Consider the following 23,486-nt stretch of genomic DNA (forward strand, 5'->3'; position numbering starts at 1 on the left):
AGGTTCCTTTTAAGGACAGCAAGTATTAGGAATATATGGGAAACACAGATAAGAATATCAATCTTTGACTCCAAGTGCAAAACAGGATAAGAAGCAGACACAGAAGGAGGACCAGTAGCCGAGCAGGGCCTAGTGCCAAAACAGATCTCTCAAGACACCTTCAAGTCTGGCTCTGAGGTTGCTGGGCATTGGCATCCCCATTTTGCTTTCTTCATTTACTTGTGTGCCAGTGTTGCTGTGACCATGAGTAACTCACATGGAATGTGCCATAGGAGAGGCTAACGGCATAGCGAATGGTGGCAATCAGGAATGAGAAGGCTTTTGGGAAAACTGGACTTGGTCCTCTGTGACTGTGTCATTTGCTCTCACAAATAGACTGGTTTTTACGATTCCCCTTTCTTTGAACTCCTGTCTAACTTTTCTTTCACAAATAGCACTAAGACTCATAAGTTGCTTACTTTATGCAGTGCTCTAGGCATATTGTATACACATGTCTATTCGTTTGATCTTCACAATCCCATGACTAGGATACAGATGAGATATCTGAAGTTGAGAGATGTCAAATAACTTCCCCAGAGTTTATGCAGCTAGTAAGTGACAGGACTAGGAATGGAGCACAGACATTCTGGCTCCAGACTCTGTGATCAACCAGCAGCTTATCCCAAGGCCATGGGTCTTCTTCCTCATCCCAAAGCTGGCCTTGGACCAGACCAGAGACCTCAGAGCAATAGTTGGACTTCACCCTCTGATGTGTATAAGTATATGTTTGGTCATTTTCTCAAGAAAGTTGTCCAATGCAACTTTTAGATACAATTATCAATTTGTAGAAACCAAGGACATGAAGAAACATGCAAAAGCACACATGTGGAAACAATCTACAAGCGCCAGTCAGTATGTAATTTGCCAAGATCTTAACTCAGTTTCTTCAATAAATAAATTTCAGAGATAGCGTAAAAGAGAGAGGGAGGGAGAGAGGGAAGGAAGAGGAGGAGGAGGACAGGGATTTGACCTGTAGATTAAAAGTAGCTGAAAAGATTCATAATCATTTGCAACACACAGATATTATTTGGAAGCCTATTTAAACAAAATATAAAAAAGTAAACTATGACATTGATGAGACAATTGTAACTTAAACAGTATCTGAATATTAAATAATTTATAGTTTTATGGTAAAGTTTTCAGAATTATATTATGACTATAACTTAAATGGTTTATCTTTCAGAAACTTATATTGAAGTATGATGAATGAAATGAAATGATGCCTGGATCTGCTTCAAAACAGTATGGGAGTGGCCAAGTGGGTGGGGGATCTGCTTCACACCAGTGTGGGAGTGGCCAAGTGGGTGGGGGATCTGCTTCACACCAGTGTGGGAGTGACCAAGTGGGTGGGGGATCTGCTTCACACCAGTGTGGGAGTGGGCAAGTGGGTGGGGGATCTGCTTCACACCAGTGTGGGAGTGGGCAAGTGGGTGGGGGATCTGCTTCACACCAGTGTGGGAGTGGCCAAGTGGGTGGGGGATCTGCTTCACACCAGTGTGGGAGTGGGCAAGTGGGTGGGGGATCTGCTTCACACCAGTGTGGGAGTGGGCAAGTGGGTGGGGGATCTGCTTCACACCAGTGTGGGAGTGGGCAAGTGGGTGGGGGATCTGCTTCACACCAGTGTGGGAGTGGGCAAGTGGGTGGGGGATCTGCTTCACACCAGTGTGGGAGTGGGCAAGTGGGTGGGGGATCTGCTTCACACCAGTGTGGGAGTGACCAAGTGGGTGGGGGATCTGCTTCACACCAGTGTGGGAGTGGCCAAGTGGGTGGGGGATCTGCTTCCCACCAGTGTGGGAGTGGCCAAGTGGGTGGGGGATCTGCTTCACACCAGTGTGGGAGTGGCCAAGTGGGTGGGGGATCTGCTTCAAAACAGTATGGGAGTGGGCAAGTGGGTGGGGGCAGAAATGACACTGGGTTGGCCAGGAGTTGTTAGCTATTTAAACTGGGTATTAGATACATGAAGGCTGTACATAAGCTTGAAGACTCTCTATATAACAGCTGATTAAAAATTTAGAAGTAGAAATATTCTAGGAGCTAAAATTAAGGCAAGGAGGGTATTCTACACTTACCAGTATTTTATCAGCATACACATGGTTTCTCCTACCTTTGACAGGTATTTGAAACCTTAGGGGAATAATTTAGAAAGAATGAAAGGGAGCATATTATCCTTGTTCCAGAAAGAAAATACCTAGAATTGTTACGAGAACTTGAAGGTACTCCCTTTGCGTTATGCCATGATAATACACTCAGAGCAAAAGCACAAAGCCCTCTGTGGCCTCGCCAGTGTGTCACCACCTGCTCACTGCCACATGGAAGTATAAGAAGAAAGAAAATCATGCTCAGTTGTCGTAGGTTCAGAGGATGAACTACATATCCAGTGGAAGGTAATATGGGACATTTAGCCACATACCAGGGGAAAGGACCTCATGAAATCATATTCAAAGCATGGTCCTAAGACTGTTTTCTTTTGGCACACACTTAGCTCTCAAATTTGTTGTCTGAGCAATCTTAGATGAGCAGCTAATGAGGATTTCAACTATCCCATCTACAAGTTGAAAAACATGGATTAACAGTTCTAGGAGATAAGTCTACCTCTGTTCTAAGACTATTGACTTATATTCTTCAAACTGAATCTGAGAATGCTAAGCCCAATGCATTACCTCTTTCCATCTTCTGAAAGCTTATTTGCAGCCTTACTTCATACTGAGCCACAGAGCCTGAGTTTTACAAAAAAACAATGAAAGATGATGGAATTAATAAAGCTTAAGGGAACTCATTGAATAAATGAAGACTGAAAAGTGATATGCCCCACAACAGGATCAATGTCCAGACTCAAAGGATGGGCTTCAGATAGGAGTAAAATAATTTTCTGTTGAGACATTGCCTACTCTGTCTAATCTCACTGTATATCCCAGGCTGCCCTCATCACCTTCCTGCCTCAGCAGGAGTGTTGGGACAAGCAGTGTAGGATACTACATCCAACTCCTACGCTGGTATTCAATCATTCTAGGGTGAACATTTTTTCTGAATCCAGGCTGTCTTCCAAGGGCTGTGATAGGTATGCTATTGGCTGAAACATACTTGACACAAAATTTTCAGGCCAAATTACGTTGTTCCAATTCTAGAACTCAGGATCCCTGACACAGTGTATAGGCTTCTATTTGGGATCCTTGGCTCAAACAGAGCTGCAGAGCTAAGGCTTAATCTAGATGTATATGAGACACCAGGCTTTAAACTTCTTCACATTCTATCATTAGCTCTGCAGCAACATATTAAGAGAGCAATTTGACCAATTTGCTAATGGCCTGCAAAGAGGGAGCGAGTCCTTAGAAATGATGAAGAAGCTTATTAAATGAATTAGCTGACAATACTTTTGACCTTAAGTTGTTGTGGTTGTTCACTAAGCAAGAACTAATTCTCTCTACTTGCAAAGCCTAATTATTACTGTGCTTATGGTTTTCCTTTTGACATAAAGTACCTCTTCACAAAGCATAGAGGTTCCTCAGGACTGCCTCAACTGGTCTTGACAAGAGAGGAGATGAATCATTGGAGCAGCCTGGCACCATCTCAGTTTGTAATACCTGTTACCAAGGGATAAATCTCAGAGGGCCAGATTCAAGGAGCATCTGAGTTTTTTCCTTTCTTGTCACCCCCCCACACACATCTACCTTTCCTTCTTTTTCCTTTTCTTCTGTTTTCACCTCATCCTTCCTATCATTGACTTTTTACTGTTTCTTTTTCTTTTCCAAAAGACAATGTTATTCACAAAGGCTTAATTCTACTTGAGAAAAATTGCAGCAGGTGCCTAAGCCGACAAAATTGCTGTCAAGGGCTGTGATAGGTATGCTATTGGCTGAAACATACTTGACACATGTATAAGGAGAGTGGGAACAGACAGGTTCAACATGAGCTTCTGTTGGTGGCCTCAAAACTCATCAATGGCAACAGCTGAAATATTCACCACTATCTTTTGCATAACAGATGCACAGAGATGCAAGACCACATCTAGCCATGGCTTTCATGCCTCTACTGCAAGTTCTCCTCACAGCTTGAAGATGTGTGTGCAAGCCTTTGTTAGCTGAATGACCAACTCTCCATTAAGCCTATATGAACTATGATCCTGTATGTCTGGGTTGGACTAATTCCTATGATTGAGTGCATTACTTTCTCTTTATTCTCCCTTCTCTCTTTTTCTTCATCTTCTTTTTTTCTTTGCCTCCACCACACATATCTTCTTGCTCTTCTTCCTCTCCAATAGGATATGTCAAGCAGGATGCTTTCCAACTCAGCTTCCTAAATGCCTAGAATCATACTTGTGTGTCTCACCACTTTTCCCCCATGCATATTTTTTTGATCACACACTGTTATGGAAATGATGAACTGCTAATTGATTTTTAAAAATAAACAAATAAAGGATGTGGCCTGGGGCAGAAGTAAACTAATAACAGATGAGTAACATGTATCAATAAATATATGTGATAAAGGAAAATATTTGAGTGAGTGAGACAAGAGATATTAATAATCTAGTAAACTAAGAGATAACAGTTGAGAGGCATATAATCTAGTGGGAAAACATAGCAAACAAATAATTCAAAATGCTACATGTGGGAAGGAAAATTTATGTTCACTTTTTGGCTACATAATGTCATTCTCAAATCAATCTACTAGTATATTTTTCTGTGTATTTTCCATTACATGAATATTGATACCTCTCTTGTCTATTCATGGTGTCTGGAAAATTCAATAAGTATTTATTATTTTAATAAGGTGACCTGATAAGACATGAGTACACCTTCCTTCTAACTGCTGTTAGGGGGTTCCACAGCAAATGATTTTTTTTTCTTGCTTGCCTATAAAAGCAACAACTACCCGCAAGCAATCTATTTCCCCTAAAGGAGAGATGTGGCAAATGAGATAACATTCTAACACACTGGTATATTGTCTGAGAAAAGTGGCAGATATTCAGAAGTGAGCATAATGTGGGAGCTTCCATCACTACCAATCAAAGGAGGCAAATTGGAAATTAATTCTAATCATTTAATATCTATGGCGGGGACAGCCAAGTGTCTTACCAGAAAGAAAAAATGCATTTTATAATACTAACAATCATCTTCACTGCAGTTTATTTATCTATAAAGGACAATGAAGAGAAATGATGATTCAGTATTTCAAAAAATCTCTGCTGAAATTTTAAGTAGGTGATGATGTCATCAACTTGACTAAGGATTGTTTTGTACACAGAAATTATATTACAAGACAGTTTGCTTCTTCATATTTGTGAGAAACTGGGCTTGAACATTTAAAAAAACATATTAATCTCCAGGAAACAGTTATGACTGAATGCTTCGGATGGCAACATATTTTATTTACTGAGTTATTTACATGGAAGACACACTTTCATGCCTTCTGTATACTGTAACTTTCACATATATCAATACACGCTCAAAGATATTATAGAACTTAAGACAGAAGACCTAGGAGATGTCTTACCAGTGTTTAAAGCCAAGAAGGATGTGCTAGGAACTTGTGGCCTATTTCTTCCCTTCTGAAAATGACCATCCACTATATCTAATAGCCAACAGTGCAAGAGGAAAAGAAGTGTACCACAAGTCAAAGAGTTTTAGTTTCAGTCTTGGTGTTGGTATTTTCATCAGCTCCTATTGTCCTTTGTATGTTCCTAAAAGAGTTTAGTTGTAGGACACATGGAAAGATTGGTCATGAAAAGCAAAATTAAGCGTATGTTTTTCTATAGGATAAACATTATTTCAGTCATTTACTAAGCATCTTTTCTTGGCTGAAACGAGGGATAATCCCAGAAGACTTTAACCTCACTTTCTACCCTTTAAGACTTCAAGATCAGTCTCCAATATGATTTTCCTATGCTAAGTATGTAAAACCAAAACTGACATCTAAGTCACTAGCTCTACCTCAAGCCAGATACTAATGGAAAGTACACAGCACCCTATAGTCGAGGCTATTTGCTAATGATAACATGCTTTGTTTTGGCAAATGAGAGAGTGAGGCAATAGATTTAGTGTGTTTGTTTGTGAAAAACTGGCAAGTTGGCATAAGCACATGAAAGTAGTTCTTCAGCCAGCAAGATGGCTCAGTAGATAAAGGTGCTTGCTGTCCAGCCTAAGAACCTGAGCTTGTTCCCCAGACAACACAAGATGGAAGGAGAGAACCGAGTGCTACAGATTGTCCTCTGATCTCCACATGCATACCATCACAAACACATACACACAAAATCAATCAATCAATGTTTAAACATTATCTTAAAATTAGTCTTTAAAAAACATCTCTTTTCCTCTAAGTGTATACAGGCTAATAGACACTACAATGGTCCTTTATTTGCTGCTGCTCTGATGAGTTCAAAACAGACAATGCATGTACTTTCTATGTTCATTTCTATGTTTCTATACTAGATTGTCCTACAAAAATCATCCATCAATGGACACTAACATCCTATCTGAAGGTATGTGTCTTATCCATCTATACAACAAAATAAAAAAATTTTTAGACATAGAGACCATTTATAAATTTTTTGTAGAGTGTTGAAATGTTTAGGTAGAAAGTAATTTTAAAGAATTGCTTGATAGCCAAATTTTAAAAGAATGCTCTCAAAACAGTAGTTTTTGTGTAAGCATGGTACATCTTATTTCTTCTCTACTTTAAACACAAGCTGGCTTTATGCTAAGCAAAAGCTTTCTTTCATCACAAAGAGTCCCCTATCCTCCCACATCTACTGACACACTTGGCAGCAGAAACTGCTTTCTGCCTACACAGTCATGGAAACCAGGAGAAAAAAACGCCTCCATCACTCATCGGCTGGGAGACTTAGCCCTATGAAAACACCATTTACACATTATCTTAATAGTACCAAATAATGACATTGCTGCAACGTGCTATAAACTTTTACTTTTAGCATTAATTCTGATTTCCCATTGCACATTCCTATCCTTACTTTACTCGTGGGGATCTAAACTATTTCTGAAACAATTTATTGCTGCCCCCACCCTTTAAGAATGTTCGCAGGCTTATCTGTTCTTGAAAGTAATTCTTACTCATTGTATGCCAAAACCTTTATCCAGGGAACAGAGTGTTTGGGTCTCATGTCTTGAATTTGAATGCATATAAGATGTATATTTTCTGTTTTCTTAGGGATATTCTTAAACTGTGCTATCAAAAAGTATCTCTAAAATAATATTTAACTAATTCCAAATATATTTTTCCAAAGATTTTTTTCTGAATCAGGAGAAAATTGAAAACAGGTTTACAGACAGCATTTGTAATCATTACTTCACAATTCCCCATTAGCTAGTTATTTTGAAAAAAACCCTCTTTCTTCTATATACATAGACACTGCCTTATATCCAATAGAATCAGAATCCTTTTAGTGATGGCTCCTCTGGGATTCATTCTAGAAAATTCTGTCTAAATAGAAAGCCAGCAGCTTCCCACAGAAAACACCCCTCAGTATGTTGCATTTTTATTTTATTTTATTTTTACACATAAATACAGCACACTACATACAACAAGAAGAACCATGAAACAATCAGAAATTATATAAATGCTACACGTACTGTTTTGGCTATTTGTATTTGGCAACCTTGAAGAAAACATTTTTCCTATCTTGGTGAGTCTAAAATTGTGAACGTAAATCAATATCTATCATATCTCATATCTATCAGCTTAAAACATCTATGTAGACTTAAAAATAACTTACTCACTAAACAACTAAGCTTAATTGTAAAACTAAACTATCTGGTCTTCAACCCCATCAGAGACTTGAGAAGGAATAAAACTTAATTACCTGACTAAACCAGAGATGCAGGTAAGCAACTTCCAAAAATGAAAAAAAAAATCAGACAGTTTGCTATCTGATCAGTCACCCAAAACTCTCTATAATGTTGGAGCATCATCTTCAGCCTTCTGGCCCAATATATCTGACAGACATTTGCGAGGCAGGAACGATTGAGGACTTGCTTACCCTGCCTAGGCAGAGATTGGCTGTCAACTCTGCCTGCATCCAAGCTTGCCCATTTTTAGACAGAATTCTGTCTGTGGCAGAATCAGGACACTTTGCCCAGTGGCTTGTTTGCCACATTTGAAGCCATCTCCAGAAGGAGATTCATTGACATTAGTTGTTCTTTTAGGACTCAGTATCTTTCTAATTCTTTGGAAAAACTAGCAGTGCAAACAAACCCCAGTCAATTTTTAATGACATGTATCAAAAACAATGCGTCACTGACTAGTATCATTTGTATCTAGTTTAGTTTGAATAGTAAACAGTTATTTCCTTATATTTCACCTTTGATTTGTATTTTGTTCTTTGGAAATTCTTCTGTTCCTCAATATTAGCCACCATTTTTTCTATTCATTGTCCACTATTTGGATTTTCTGGTCTCATAACTCACATCAGCCTTTTCCCTAATAATTTTTAGACCATATAGTGATATGAGAAGAAACAAACAAACAAAAAAGAAAACATTAGCAGATAGGCTTCACAGAGACTCTACAAATGCAGACCTAAAAGTGACTCTCTTCCGTCTATTCTGTATTCTTAGTCTTTCTTTTAAGTACAGGGCTGAGGAGATTGTTTAGTAGGTAAAATGTTTGCTGCTCAAGCATGAGGCTCTCTGTTTGGATCCCTAGTACCCAGGTTAATTAACAATCAACAAACAAACAACAAACACAAAACTGCTAAGCATGGCTGTGTACATCAGCAACCCAATGCAGAACATCCCAGTGATTTGATGGCCAACCACTCTACATGAAACAGCTGAACTCCAGGTTCAGTGAGAAACTTTGTCCTAAAAAAGGAAGGAAGGAAGGAAGGAAGGAAGGAAGGAAGGAAGGAAGGAAGGAAAAGGAGAAGGATGGCATTTAATAGAACAATAGGAAAATATCCTAAGTTGACGTCTGTGCACACACTAGTGAGCACACCCCTACACACACAGCACTTGTATAAATTTATTTCAGAAACAGAATATAAAGAAAAGTCAGAAGTGTCTGAGCATGCTGTGGGCTAGAAGGGAGGGAGAGGAGACAAGCAGCCTAGTGAGTTTTCTCCTCTTTATCTAGCTAGCAATCATTCTTCCACAAATCCCTTAATACCTTATGCCCAACCTCCATCTCCAGTCATACTTAAAACTTCCCGATCTGTCGCTTTGGAGATGCCATTTATTCCTGTTTTCATTCCTTGCTGGCATCCACACCTGTTCCTGGAATGCCCCATCCCTCTGCCTAGCTAGTGAGGTCTTGCCCTAGCTCTAGCCAACCCTTTGAATTGCTGGCTCCTTGAATTCTCAGGGAATTCCATGCAGCCTTCAGGTAGTAGTTCCCACATAGCGCCTCACAGAGCACATGCAGTACAGTGTATCTGTTCTAGAAAAATCAGTGATCATGTAGCAATCCAGGTATCCTGCAATCATTTCTAATTTTTCATGTACCATGTAAGTAGTCTATACCTTTTTATACAAGAAGAAACCAAATCTGATAAATGTTATGCAATGGGTTAAGGCTTTACTTTATTAGAATTAATTCAGTAGAATCCAGAGTCAGTTAGAGCAGAGGACATTGCTAACTAGGTCAGTATATCTATGGAGAAAAAAATCTTTTGGTCATTTAATAGCGAACTGTTTATTTTTAGGCACAGAAAAGTGACCTATACCAATTAAAGCCATCCCATCTTTCATACACACAAATATAATTGGGTAGAACTCACTGTACAGCATGAGTCGGCTAGGATGGCTTATGTTTCTCTGCCAGAGCTGAACAGTGCTAAGGTATTAGAGAGATCCACCTGTGCACAGCACTGTCTATCAGCAAGTGGCAATCTCACTTCTGAGAGTCAATGGTCTTGGGTGATACACAACTCAATCTGTTTGGAAGAAATAAAGTCAAAGCCACATGGAGATGAGCTGTTCCAACGTTTCATTGAATAAATGCTGACACTCTTTAATATCAAAATGTAGCCACAGTGTGTCATAGGCAGAGAGCTTTATTTCAGGGTTCCTCTTCTAAATTCAAATCAAGTGCAGATGCTTGCCCACTTTTCCCTGCTCTCTATGTGTGAATCTCCCAGTGACATTTTCCTTTAGAATCTATTAGAGTTTCTGTTTCTGTGTTTTCTTTAGAGAGGGAAAGGAGGGAGGATATTTAAATGACATTTAGAGTCCACAGCTAGACAGGAAGGAAGTTTATGCTCTGAAATATTTGTTTTCTGACTTTGTCCTACTTGGAATGTTCTATTTATGAAGATGAATGGCCATAATTTAAAACCCATGGAGGAAGTAAAATGCCTGAAATCAGGTGAACAGGTCAATAAACTCCAATGATAATTCATATCACTATGCTATAATCCTCAAGCAACTCTCTATACAGTAGAACAATTGAAAGCCTGCCAATACATTGATTTTAACTTAATTCTTCTGTGGAGGCCAGACTTGGGTAGTTCAGTACTGGAGTCTTTGCTAACATGCACAAGGCCTTGGTTCAACCTCCAGCACTACAGGCCTGTAAACTTTTTTTTTTAATAGCTGTTGTTATATTGCCAGAAATAAGCTTCCTATTAATAGCAATCACTATATACAACAGTTACACATGTGTTACAGCCACTCATTATCTACATTTGTTGCATAAGAGAGACCATCAGAGTTGAGATAAAATCTGTATATACATGGCTCAATGGATGTTCCTAAACAAACAACTCAGGGTCTCCTCCCTCTGCATCCGTGCCTTAGAAGAGAAAACAAAATATGCAGACAACATGATTTTTATAATGCAAAATGGGAAAAATTTAGTGGGTCTTATGTATAAGAAACATTGCTAAAGACTCAGAATACATGCAAGGGTTGGACCTAGGCCTTCTACACATTTGTAGCAGATATGCAGCCTGATCATCATGTGGTCCCCTAACAATGGGAATTGAGACTGTCTCTGTCTCTGTCTCTGTCTCTGTCTCTGTCTCTGCTACCTGCCTTTGGATCTTTTTCTCCTAGTTAGGCTGCCTTGTCTGGACTCAGTGGGAGGGGATGTGCTTAGTGCTGCTGAGACTTGAGGTGCCAGGGTGGGTTGGTACCTCTTGAGGGCCTCCCTTTTTCTGAGAAGACGGAGAGGGGGGAACAGTGGGAGGGGATGTGAGAGTGAGATTGGAAAGAGAAGAGAGCATCTGAGATCAAGCTGTAAAAAAGTGATGTAATAAAAATAATTTTAAAAAAAGACTCGGAATATCAATAATCAATAACCCGTTGGACAGACCGAAGAACAAGTGTGACCTACTACCTAGAGAAACTACATCTAGATCTCTGATGTTATAGTGGGTTGATGTGTTGATTTGTAGCCATTTCTTGATCTGGTCTATTACAATGTTTCTTTTTTGGTGTCATATTTCATTACCTCTATTTACTGACAAACTATATAGTGACAAGTAGGCATATTTTTTAAATTAATAATATAAGCTAGGTATGTTAGCTTACAATTGCAACCTTAGTACTTAGGAAGTTGAGGCTAGCCTGGGCTACATAGAAAGACTCTGTATCAAAAAGAAGAAAGAAAGGAGGAAGGAAAGAAGGAACCAAGAAGGAAGTGAGGAGGCAAAAAGTGTGGGAGAAAAATTCATCACTAGTGGATTAACCAAAATTTCCAGAGAAGACAATTTTTGTTTGTTTAAATATTCTTGTCAAGAATTAAGATAAACTAACATAATGAATTATGAGTTGGTTACCAGAAGTTGAAAATACTATAGATTGAGTACTCTTCATGCCAAAATCTTAAATATGAAATGTTGCGAAATCAAAACATTTTGAGTAAATGGCATGATGCCACAAACAGGAAATTCCACAGATGACCTCAATAGATCCGAGAAAAAAAATCCTGAAATGATTAATAAGTTTTAAAAATACTGTACAAAATTACCTTCTGGCAAGGTATATATAAAATACAAGTGCATTTTGTATTTGTATTTGGATATGATCCTCAAGATATCCTACCAAATACATACATGTCCTTCTTAACCCCCAAATCTAAAACCTAAACCTCTTCTGGTCTTAATTACCTCAGATAGAGGCTACTCACTCCATGTTAAGAAGAAAACAGGAGTGCAGCGCCTACATATGAATGAGTAATGCTATGGCTCGTTATAAGGAATCCAGATGAATTAAAGTGAGCACAAGGGAGGAGTTTAAGTGTTCAACAGAAGGACAGCAAAGTCTATTAGGCAGAAAACTCCTAATAGACAAGAACAATCTTTAGAATGCAGAGGGCTCATTGCAAAATGTTTCAAGGTACGTTAGCACCCTATTCCTCCCCCACCCCACCTAACTTGCACAAAGTGTGAAGTGCAGCTCCCATGGGGCCATCCAGAACAAATTCAGCTCCTTGACCTGAGTGTGCTTCCTTCCTGGGAACTTAAAAGATCCATCTCTTGCTAGATTACAGATCTACATGTACTTACTCTTTTACGGTGTCTCTGTAGCCTTCTCCATAAAAAAATTAAACTCGGCTCCAAATTTTGCTCTTCAGAGACCAACTTCCAAACAACAGAAGCCCAGTCCCTAATGAACAGAGTGGACTCTGAATCTCTAGGCATTCTTACAGAAAATAATATTGTTTATAATCATTCAGTTAAGTGGTGAACCTGAAAAATGTGTGGCTTTGTAAGTTACCTAGGAGAGAAATCAAGGCAAAAGAGTGACTGACATAAAATATTCAAAGACACAGGTGGCTAAATGCTAACAAGATCCTGAAAATGATGTGATGTGACGTGAAGATGCATGGGGGAGGGATTAGCCTGCGAATGGCCTTGCTCTGGGGTCTCATTCACACTAGGAGAGGAAGCATAAGTAGTCAACAGAAGATATTTGCTGTTCAATTTTTTTCTTTTGAAACAGGGTCTTCTTATAGTCCAAGCTGGCCCTGAGTAACTGCCTCATTGTCTAAACTGCTGGTATACAGAGAGTTTTCTATGGGAGGAAGCATCCTTTCTCATAGGATGGCTTAAATCAGTGTTTCTCAAAATTCTGTCCTTGGACCAGTTAGTTGCCTTGGCATCACCTGTGAGCTGGTTAGAAACAAAGCAAACAAACAAAAACAAAACACATCTAGATTTATGCCCCCACCTTGATCCTGATCTATGGAGTCATAATCTCTGGGAAGAAGTCTACCCAAATCTATGACATCACAAGTTTTCTCTATGACTATTTATATCAATGTTTGAAAACAAAATCTTTTAGAGCAGGACATGGCCACTTGCTGAGAGCAAGAAGGCAGGGTCTGGGGCCCGTGGAGGTTTACAGCAGTTGCCAGGAGGAATGTGGGATGCAGGGGTGAGAGATTACTGAAAGATCATGATATTATGTGAAATTAGCATGCTTTCCTGAATTCAAAGTCTTCCTGTTAGCTTGCCTCTAGGTGCTGTGGACAGTAACAAAATGTCAGTGCAAAACTATATTCTGCTTTTTATATGGGGAATTTTCACTCAGGAATGATTGTTACTTAGAGATTTCTCATGAATAGCATGTGCTGATTCAGTGAAAACAGAAAAGCAATTATTTATCTTAGGACAAGTGGAGAAGAAAAATAAACTAGAAAAAAATTCATCATGTCCAGAGTAAAGCTGTACCTAGCTGTGTGGGCCTGGAGAAGTTACTCAAATTTTTGTTCCTTTTTCTCATATGTAAAAGTAGATTCGGCATTCATTTGCTCAAACAGTAAAGGAGGGAAGGAAAACAAATACATGCATGAAGAACCACAATAGAAAACACATTGTGATGGAGGTGGTGATGGCTACATTGGTACTCAGAGATCAGAGAGGAGAGCACAATTAATTCTAGTTAAAGTAAACAAGAAAATGCTCATAAATGAAGTAGAGTTAGAAAAGGAAGGAGGAGAAGAAGTTCAATGATGGGTAGCCATAAAGTTAGTGTAAGAGAACAGCCAGCCCAGGGAATTGAAACACTGGTGTAGATTGATAATGCTGAAACCACGGGGGAGAGAAACGATCTTCTTAGCTTTATAAGATCAATTTTTCAAATAAATTTCACTAGTCTGGAGATAATAGGGAAGCATCACACTGTCATTTACTCTTCTCGTTTTTCAATAGTTCATGAATATTAAATTTTGGGTAAGTGCCTCTTTCAGAACACTTCCTGGCTGAGTGTCATTTATGAAATAAGTGTCCATCCCTCAGATTTTCCATACTCCTAACGTGGAAGATTGTGGGCATTGCTGGGGTCACTTACAGCGGTTGCTTGCTGCTTTGAAAAATATTGCCTCTTTGAGGCCAGAATTTAAATTGATTTCATCATAAGAAAGAACACACTGTAATAAATTTTTTATTAACCTTTTTTAAAAGTGGGCCAACTTTTTATTCTCATAGTAAAATTCATATATTGAATCTCTGGCAACAAGCGGATGCTAAGCACCCTTTTCCTGTCTTGGGTCATGTCTCAGAGGGCCTGAGTGAGCAGAAAGCAGCTGTTGTCTTGGATTTAACAGCAGTTCTGGGCTCCTCGAAGCAGCACTGTTACACAGAGGGGCAGCGAGCTCCGCATTTGCAGAAGGCAAAGAAAGCATCCATTTCACGTTTCCAGTAGCAGACTGATCGATCACATTCACATGCCTCAAGCCTCCTTCCCACTTCTGGAAAAATGCTTATTTCCCAGTCACATTTTACAGCATCTGAAACCTTGAAAAGGAGGACGCGTTCAGAGCACCCTTGCTGTGGACGCTGTGGTCCTCAGGTGGCAGTGCGGGAATCTTAGTTTCAGTTAAGGAATTGTCTGCCAAGTGTACCAACCTTGACGATTTAGTTCAAAGAACACCACTTTCCTGGTTTTTCAGATTACATCTGGTGAATCACACGATTCTCCGTTAAAAAAAAAAAAAAGCCCTTTCTGGTCTTTTAAAGAATGTCGACAGCCTGAAAATACTAAAGGAAAATGTTCTCTCCAAGGCATGCACTTTCAGAATTCATACTTTTCAACATGATATTCTGTGGGCTGGCTTCAAGCATTATTATGATCTTACTTTGTGCTCTGTACAGAGGCAACAGCAAGAGAGGTGTGTCCTAAATGTGAGATATACGACTGTGTCAAATCCTTCTATTGGAACAGAGCCCATATGCCACAATTCTTGACTTTTAGGCCTGTGCAGGTCCCTTTCTCTGACACTGTGTTTATATTCTGTATATTGACTTTTAAGAATTGAGCTCTAAGTGGGTTGATCACACAGCCACTTTCTTCTGGAAACCCTCCTTGATGTTCCTGTTTCAGTTTCTGCCCCCAGGTAGCTGCCTGGAGTTCCTGCCCTGCTCACCTCAGACAGTAGATTGTAATCTGGAAGCCAAATAAACCCTTTCTTCTCCAAGTTGCCATTGGCCAAGGTACATTACCGCAATAGAAATCCCAGACATAGTCCATCACTGAGGGAAGCCAAGCCAGAAACCCAAGCAGATCCAGGACCCAAAGGCAGGAACTGACGCAGAGACCATGGAGAAATGCTGTTACTGGCTTGCTCCACCTGGCCTGCTCAGCCTGCTTCCTTATACAACCCGGGACCACCTGCCCAGGGGTAGCAGCACCTACCATAAAGTGAGCCCTCCCACATCGATCAAGGAAATGCACCTACAGACTTTCCCACAGGCCAGTGTGATGAAAGTAATTCCTCAGTTGAAGTTCCTCCCTTCCCAGATGACTAGTTTGTGTCATGTTGTCAAGAAACCCACAAAAACAAACAAACAAACAAACAAACAAACAAAAAACCTAACTAGCTCACAAAGAATCCAACAATCTCTATTAGCTCATTTTAACCCAGCTGACTTAATTTCTTAAAGGAGATATAATAAAAATCAAAGACCAGAGAAAATATTAGAGGAACTGATTCAATTGTTATGTAAACTATTCTCTCTACACCACACGTTTCACTCCAGAAAACTATACACTTTAGAGTCATCTCTTTGAATTCACACCATTGTCACGGACTGTACCTCCTTTAACATTCTCCTTCATTATGCTGTTAGTAATCAGAATGCAGTTTTTTTCTTAAGGTCTGCATATCTTGTCTTCTCATTCCAATAGGTTCTTTCATTGTACTTCTAGCCTTAGGTCAGAGATATTCAAATATACTTCACTCAGAAATAACTTGCCAAACTCCTTTATCTTTAGTTTTAGTTGCAGGTAGTTAATCAGCAGTCCAAAAATGTTAAATGGAAAATTCTAAAAACAAAACTATAGTTTTAAACTGTAACATTTTCAAAATATGGAAATCTCATGCCATAGTAATATGCCCTATGTCCAACTACCCACACAGTACGTGCTACCTGCCCTGTAGTGACTTAGTAGGTTTCTCAGCTACCAGATGGGGCTAAGTAAAACCTATTTTATTAATGTTGGCCCCCAAAGCATAAAATCAGTAAGACCAGCAATTGGCCACGATCTAAAGAGGTTTCATTAACTATAAAGATGAAGATTTTCAAGGGGAAAAAAATGAAAAGGATCATATTCCAAGATGGCAAAATTCTAAATAGGTAAGAACAAATCTTCTATGAAATTATGAAAGAACAATAAATTTGTGTTACTTGTTTGTATTGTTGACATAAAACTTTAAATACTGTAACTCTATTATATCTAAGTTTCTAGGTAAGATGGAAAAGACGTTTAATTACAAAATTCTTTACTATTCCGAGTAAGTTTCAAGCATCCACTGTTGGGGTGGTATTCTTACAACATATCTTCTGTAGATAAACAAAGGCTAATTATTTTCAGTGCTTCTCATGGAGTGTGACTTTGAAAAGGCTAATCTGGATTACACTGCAATGAACTGGTTTACCTGGCAATAGCTATAGTCCATTGCTAACCAGAAGCAGCCAGAAGAGGGATCATCTCATGAGCACATTGGAAAAACAGCTATTTGCATAGAAGGTTCCTGAATTTGCTTTTTTGGAGCTTTGTTTAAGTGTAACGATTAATTAATCATCAAGTTATGCATTAGACCATTTACCACTATGAATTCTCTCAATTAGGCTAAGCTTTGGTTATTCCTTACCACATTCAACAAAGACTGAGAATAAAATTTCTTTCTATCGAGAATATTATCTTTGAGCCCCACATATGTTTCTCACTTAGAAACAGCTACTCTCTTTCTTAGACCAAAGCTTATTCAATAAAAAGTATTTTATCAATGCACTGCATTTATTCTTTAGTCGGGCTATGACTTTTAACAATCCCCAGTGTAACCAAGGTAACAGAATCTTACCTCAAGGACATTCGGAGGAGAGACGCCTGAATCTCCCACCCTGCAGTTGCACTCTCATCTCCAACAACATGAGCTTGCCCAGTTGACGTTAAATGAGTATCTATACACAAAGCACTCTGCCCTTTACTGGGTAGGCTGCTCCTTTGTGGACCAATCCTGTATTTAACAGCCCTTTCTTCTATTTGCTCACTTACAGACCTTAGACCTCCAACCGCCCTCCTATGTTAGATGCAGCCAATGGTAATTCTTGGCTTTATAAAGCATGTTCCACTTGTGTACCTAATCCTCATTTACTACTTGGCATTATTTCCTGCCCTTTAAGCATTATGGCATCCATTTTAATATGTCATTTAATTTCTTAATATCCATTTTAAATCCTGTGACCTAGGCTTGAGGCTAGTAACCTAGCTATGGTCTGACTGTAAATATTTATACTATATACTTTTTAAAAAATTTTATGTAATAGTACTCATAAAATCCACAACTGAATTAACATTAGGGGATGACTCTTGCAGATGTTTGGCTCAAATGAAGCTCATTATTAATTAGATGTAAAACCAGAACATACTCTAAACCAGATTCTTTTTTTTAATATTAAAAAATAAAATCATTCATATTACATCTCAATTGCTATCCCATCTCATGCATCCTCCCATTCCTCCCTCCCTCCCGCTTTCACCCCATTCCCCTTCCCTATGACTGTGACTGAGGGGGACCTCCTCCCCTTGAATATGATGCTAGGGTATCAGGTCTCTTCTTGGTAGTCGGCTATCCTTCCTCTGAGTGCCATCGGGCCTCCCCATCAAGAAGACATGCTAAGCCAGGTTCTATGGACAGCATATCATATGTCTCCAGAAGTAGTTAAAGCATGCTAAAATGATCATCTTCCAGTTGATGTTTAAAGCATGGGATCCCATTATAACCCACCCACTCCCACTAATATAGTTTCAAGTTTGTCATTCTAAAGTCATCAAAATTTGCCTACTGTTCATGTGGTTCTTCAGTATTTGTCAAAGTCTTCCTATAGTTTAATCCTACTGAGCTGTCAGTGAACGGTCACCACCCTCCACTCCCAAAGGACAAATGATCTGACTCACGTAAGGTTAATGTTTCTAAGCCCCTTTTATCATTTTAGCATCATCTCTAGAACGTTTAAGAGCACTGAAACTCACAGTAGGCATTCAGTAGTTAAGGTGTTGGCTATGAATACTTGGTTCCCATTCTTTCATCTTTTCATTTATAATATTGATTTTTTTTTTGCTTGTTTGTTCGATTGATTGGTTGGTTTTCGAGACAGAGCTTTTCTTTGTAGCCCTGGCTGGCCTGGAACTTGCTTTGTAGACCAGGTTGGCCTCAAACTCACAGAGATCTACCCACCTCTGCCTCTGGAGTGCTGAGATTAAAGGTGTGCATCTATGCTTATTCTCCATATCACCCCTAAGAGCTATAGTATTGATTAAACTACCGGGTCATGATATATATTGTTGTCTCTGTAATTAACTAGTGTTGTTACTTCAAAACACATAAACTCCAAGGAACTTCCTAAACCTCTCAATGCTTGTTAATCTATCTGAATAACTGTAACATTTCATGCATTATTTAAACAAAAACACCTGGCCCTGTTATTCAGCAGGCCTGGAGCCAGGCATTGAACAGCCACCAGTACACTTGATCCTCAGGAGTTTCAGATTGAGGCACAGAAAGGCTGATTTACCCATGCTGTAGCTCACATGTGCTGGTGCTCACATTTGAATGGGGAAGTCTGGCTTTCATATCTACTGTCATGCTTGCTTTCCCAAGCTGTGACATCACAGTGTTTAAGTAGAAAGGAAGATTTCTGATCACACTCTACCATATCTGAGGCTGTTAATACATCAAAAATGTTTGATTTTGTTGTTGTTGTTGATTCTCCTCTATGCAATATTTATTTTTAAGGTATACTTACCAATGAAAACGTTAAAAATGCTGAGCATTGAACATAGAGTGGATGCAAATACCTTAAGTGAATTTGGATTCCTTCCAGTCACAAATGTTGGGAATATTTACCAGAAATGTTAAGGACCATGAGAGCCAGTTGACCTGTTGCCAGAACAACAGCAAATCAAAAAAGCACTACAGCAGACATCAAGAATCCAAGGGGAAAGGAAAAACACATTTCCTCAGAAAAACATGATAGTGTGGGTTTCCAGAACTAAGCTCTGGTACAGCTGAGGCTTGGATAGAAAGGTACTCAGTTATTCTTGGGGAGTTTTTAACAGTATGCATTGTGACCTCTACCCTCCCAGTCAAGAAAACTCTGAGAATGTAATGTCTTGTTTCTGGTTCCTTCTTTCTCTCCCTCCCTCCCTTTTCCCCTCTCTCCTGAGACTGAAGAAATGCAGTATTTCTTTTATGTCAACAGTCTGACTTACCTGTTTATGGGTTCCACATCCTTAGATTCAACTACACAGAGACCAAAAATATTTGAAAAAATTGCATCTGTTTACATTATGGCCCACAGCAGTAGCAGAAATATAGTAACAAGTTTGCAACAAAAACAGTTTTATGGTTGGGTAGTCACTACAGCATGAGGAACTGTTTTATAGGGTTTCAGCATTAGAAGCGTTGAGAACCACAAAAGCTTAGAGGTATCCCACTTGCCTAACATACATGAGGTTCTGGCTTCAATTCTCCAGCACTCGAAAAAAAAATGAAACAGGATTAAAAGTCCATGCACAATGTGGAAGGAAAAGCAGGTTGGAAGAAAACTAGCTACAGAGTACTGAGTAGCATTGTTTTTTTTTTTACTTCAAAGTTATATTCAGACTTAATTGAGTATTCCTTGGCTGTATCAAATAGCAGCAGCATTAAAACAGAATAAAACAACAACAACATGTGAGTAGTGCATCAAGGCAGAGTTCAGAGGAAAATATTTCTATTTTATAGTGGCTATCATACAAAGATCTGTGGAAATGTGGTATTTAAATTCAAACTTTTGTGCTGGGAAATGTATTCATGAAAGGAGTTCCTGGTGACTAATATTAGTTACGAAAAAGGTATTGTTGGCTCTTTGAATGAACAAAAGTCAGATCTAATTTAAAAGAAGCAGCAGGGGACACAACGGCAGAACATCTGCGTTCAACCCGTGTCATCATTGGAACCATCCTCTAGGATACTGGGGAAATCTACCGAGGAAACAAACATGAATTTGGATTTAACCTTTGGGGTGTGTTGAAATGTTCTGCTTGCATATTAGATGAGGAAGTCTACGGCAGAGCAGTTAACAAGTATAAGACATGATTCTGAATGAATAATATGTGGTATATGTGGGTGTGAGAATATTTGCATACAGACATTTCTCCCCCCTCCCAGGCCCACTGAAGAGGTGAGACTGCTAGGTCACTGTTAACAAGTCATCTTTTGGCAGATGTATTAGTTTTTTTTTCTGCTGTTGTGATAGAGCACAGTCACCAAGGCAACTTCTAAAAGGAAGCTCTTATTTGGGCTAAATGGTTTCAGAGGGGTAAACGTCCAACATGACAGAGAAGCATGGAAGCAAGGATCAGACACGGCAGCTGGAGCAGGAAGCTGAGAGCTCACATCCTGAGCCATAGGCACAGAGTAGAGAAGGGAACAAGAAATGGCTCATGGCTTCTAATCTTAAAGCCCACTCCTAGTGACAGACATCTCCCAGGAAACATCTACCGAAAAATGTCATCAACTAGGGGCCAAGTATTCACATGCTTGAGATTTTGGGGAACATTTCTCTTGTGTAGCACCACATCACATGTTTCTAAAAGATAAAATGAATGCTCATCTCACGGAGTAAATGCCCATAGGGAATTTCTAGAAAGAAGGCTTTTACATTATAAAGACTAGGGATGTCCAGAGTCTCTTGAGTGACATGGGTCTGTCAGCCTGGCTGGACTTAATTGTTAGAAGAATCAGAATTTAAGGACTATGGCTCAATTCCAGTCCAAGGGGAAGTTTTCATGTGACTGTTAGACAAGATGCTTGCAGAGGTAAGTGGAGTGGGCAGAATCAAGAGAAAGAAGCCCCATCATACCTGTACCCTCATGGCCCCTTCCTTGGACACCTACTCTAATGTGTGCTGAGGCATGAACTGGATTTATCTGTCAATGTGGAATGCACCAGAAATAAAAATGTCTAAATGAGCCTTCTTGTCATAGGGGTTGGAATAATTATGCTGTTGTTTCTACTTCAGGAGTTTTCCATGAAAATCCCAATGTATGTCCTCCACCTACCTCTATAGTGTTTCCTATATAAACTGCATAAGGACTGCACGCATATGAGGAGTTGTCTGTCTCCTTTCCTCATGTCCCATTAAGCTCTCACAGAATCTCCAGCTGCCCCCTTCCCAGCAAAGACTGAGAAAACGCAGTCTGTTAGCAGAAAGTAATAAAATACGACACCTATCTGACTTCCGTTTCTCCAAATCTCCTTTCTGCAGAACAAAAGAGTTTCTTTCTAGAATAAAGTTATCTGGATAACATCTCAATTAATCCTGAAGTCATAATTAAACATAAATACATTTTGATATGTACCTTGCCTTATATTTACTGTCATGCTTTAAAAGTGCTCTCTATCTAGGGGAGGAGAATAGGGTGAAAGTAGGAGGGAGGGAGGAACGAGACAATACAAAAGATGGGTTAACAATTGAGTTGTAATCTGAATAAATTAAATTAAATAAAAATGCTCTCTACTCATCAACATTTACCTAAAGGAGAACCATACTTTTCAGGCCAAATACACTCTTCTGACTTCACCAAGTTAATAGTAGCCTCTGGACCCATCTGTCCTGTCTTTGTTCTTGACTCAGAAGGCCTCTGCTTACCACCACAGCATTGTTCACTATATATAACTTTATATCTTAAACTTCAAGGAACAGTACACAGCCCTGGGGTACCAGCAACCCTAGCACTTAAAATCAGGTCATACTTTATTTTCTATGAAGATTATCTATGAACTATGGATGCTCATAGCCACGTACGTGGCAACAGAAACAAATTGTTTCCCCCAAAGAGAATAAATTCCTATTTAGTTTCTTCATTATTTCTCCCCAAATGAATATATTCCAGCCCACTATTTGAGTCAGTCAAATCCGTTCATTTAGTTTATTGTGGCCTGGGTACCTCTACTGTGAAAAAGGTGTTTTGTTCTCTTCCTTTATTTGTAGTGGAGAAAGAGAAGACAAAAGACATAGAGTGACAGACCTTGGCAGATTCTCACTCTCTCCACATATCCATCCATAATTTAGAAAATAGGTCTACAAAGAACTCTAGAGACAGCCTAGTTCAACTCTTTTTGGCCACCTCCCTGCTTACCAACACTGACAGGCCCTATGGCTGGTGTCCCTGGCCATGACTCTCCTGCTTATGCTTCATACCCACCTTTCTATTTCCTATTTTCTTTGGATTGTATCTATTGTCTATCCAGGTTCCATGCCATCACATCCTTCCCCATGCTTCAAAGATGCCATCACATGGTGAATCTCTGGTTTCTCTTGGAAGTGTTTCTAATGGCATTATCTCACTGTACATTCTCTAAAATATCAAGAGAAAAATGGTCCAACTTAGAACTCTGTATTGTAGACAGAAGAAAAAAAGACTTTCACTCAGGATAGGACAAGAGAAAACTAGTTTTCAGGTCAGGAAACTATGTTTGTCATCAAATCTCTGGCACTGAGAGTGGAACCTATGCATCATGGACGTATGGTCTACATGAAGACCCATCAGCATCAGGTCGCAGACCACGAAGGAAAGGAGAGGAGAAGTCATAAGACCTGGTAGGTTGTCTTCCCTCACCAGAAATACATGGCACCACTGTGTTTTGTAAGATTGTATGCACATCCTGACACATCTTAGAAATGAGAATAAAGTTAAATACAAAATTTGTTGTGTGTATACTTTACATCATCTGAAATCATATATTGTAGAAAGAATCTCTTGTGTACTGTGCAAAGACATCACCTAGTAATAAAAATGGATGGCCTATTAGTTGAGGCAGGAAATGGGAGGTGGAAGTTGGGACAGAGTCTGAGTGAGATTTGCCATGGATTCTGAGGAAGACAGCTACATGAAACTGAGGAGAGATAACCAGCCATGTGGCACACATGGAATGGGATAGACAGGCAAAATAAGTTATGAGTTAATCATGGAATGAGTCAAAGTTTATGGCTTAGGCATTTATTC

The 23,486-nt window shown here is 39.3% G+C and overlaps 1 protein-coding gene and 1 long non-coding RNA gene across 4 annotated transcripts in view; one reads left to right on the top strand and one right to left on the bottom strand.

The window, feature by feature from the left end:
• GHR (growth hormone receptor) overlaps positions 1 to 23,486 on the bottom strand; it is a 233,514-nt gene that overhangs the window by 181,172 nt on the left and 28,856 nt on the right. The window lies entirely within an intron of this gene.
• LOC311608308 overlaps positions 1,220 to 23,486 on the top strand; it is a 34,215-nt gene continuing 11,948 nt past the window's right edge. The window contains exons 1-2 of the long non-coding RNA XR_014782905.1: positions 1,220 to 1,281; positions 6,465 to 6,514. This is a non-coding gene — a long non-coding RNA (uncharacterized lncRNA). The remainder of the gene's footprint in view (positions 1,282 to 6,464; positions 6,515 to 23,486) is intronic.

Source organism: Acomys minous (assembly GCF_964271855.1).
Source record: "Acomys minous genome assembly, chromosome: 11".
Classification (NCBI taxonomy): domain Eukaryota; kingdom Metazoa; phylum Chordata; class Mammalia; order Rodentia; family Muridae; genus Acomys; species Acomys minous.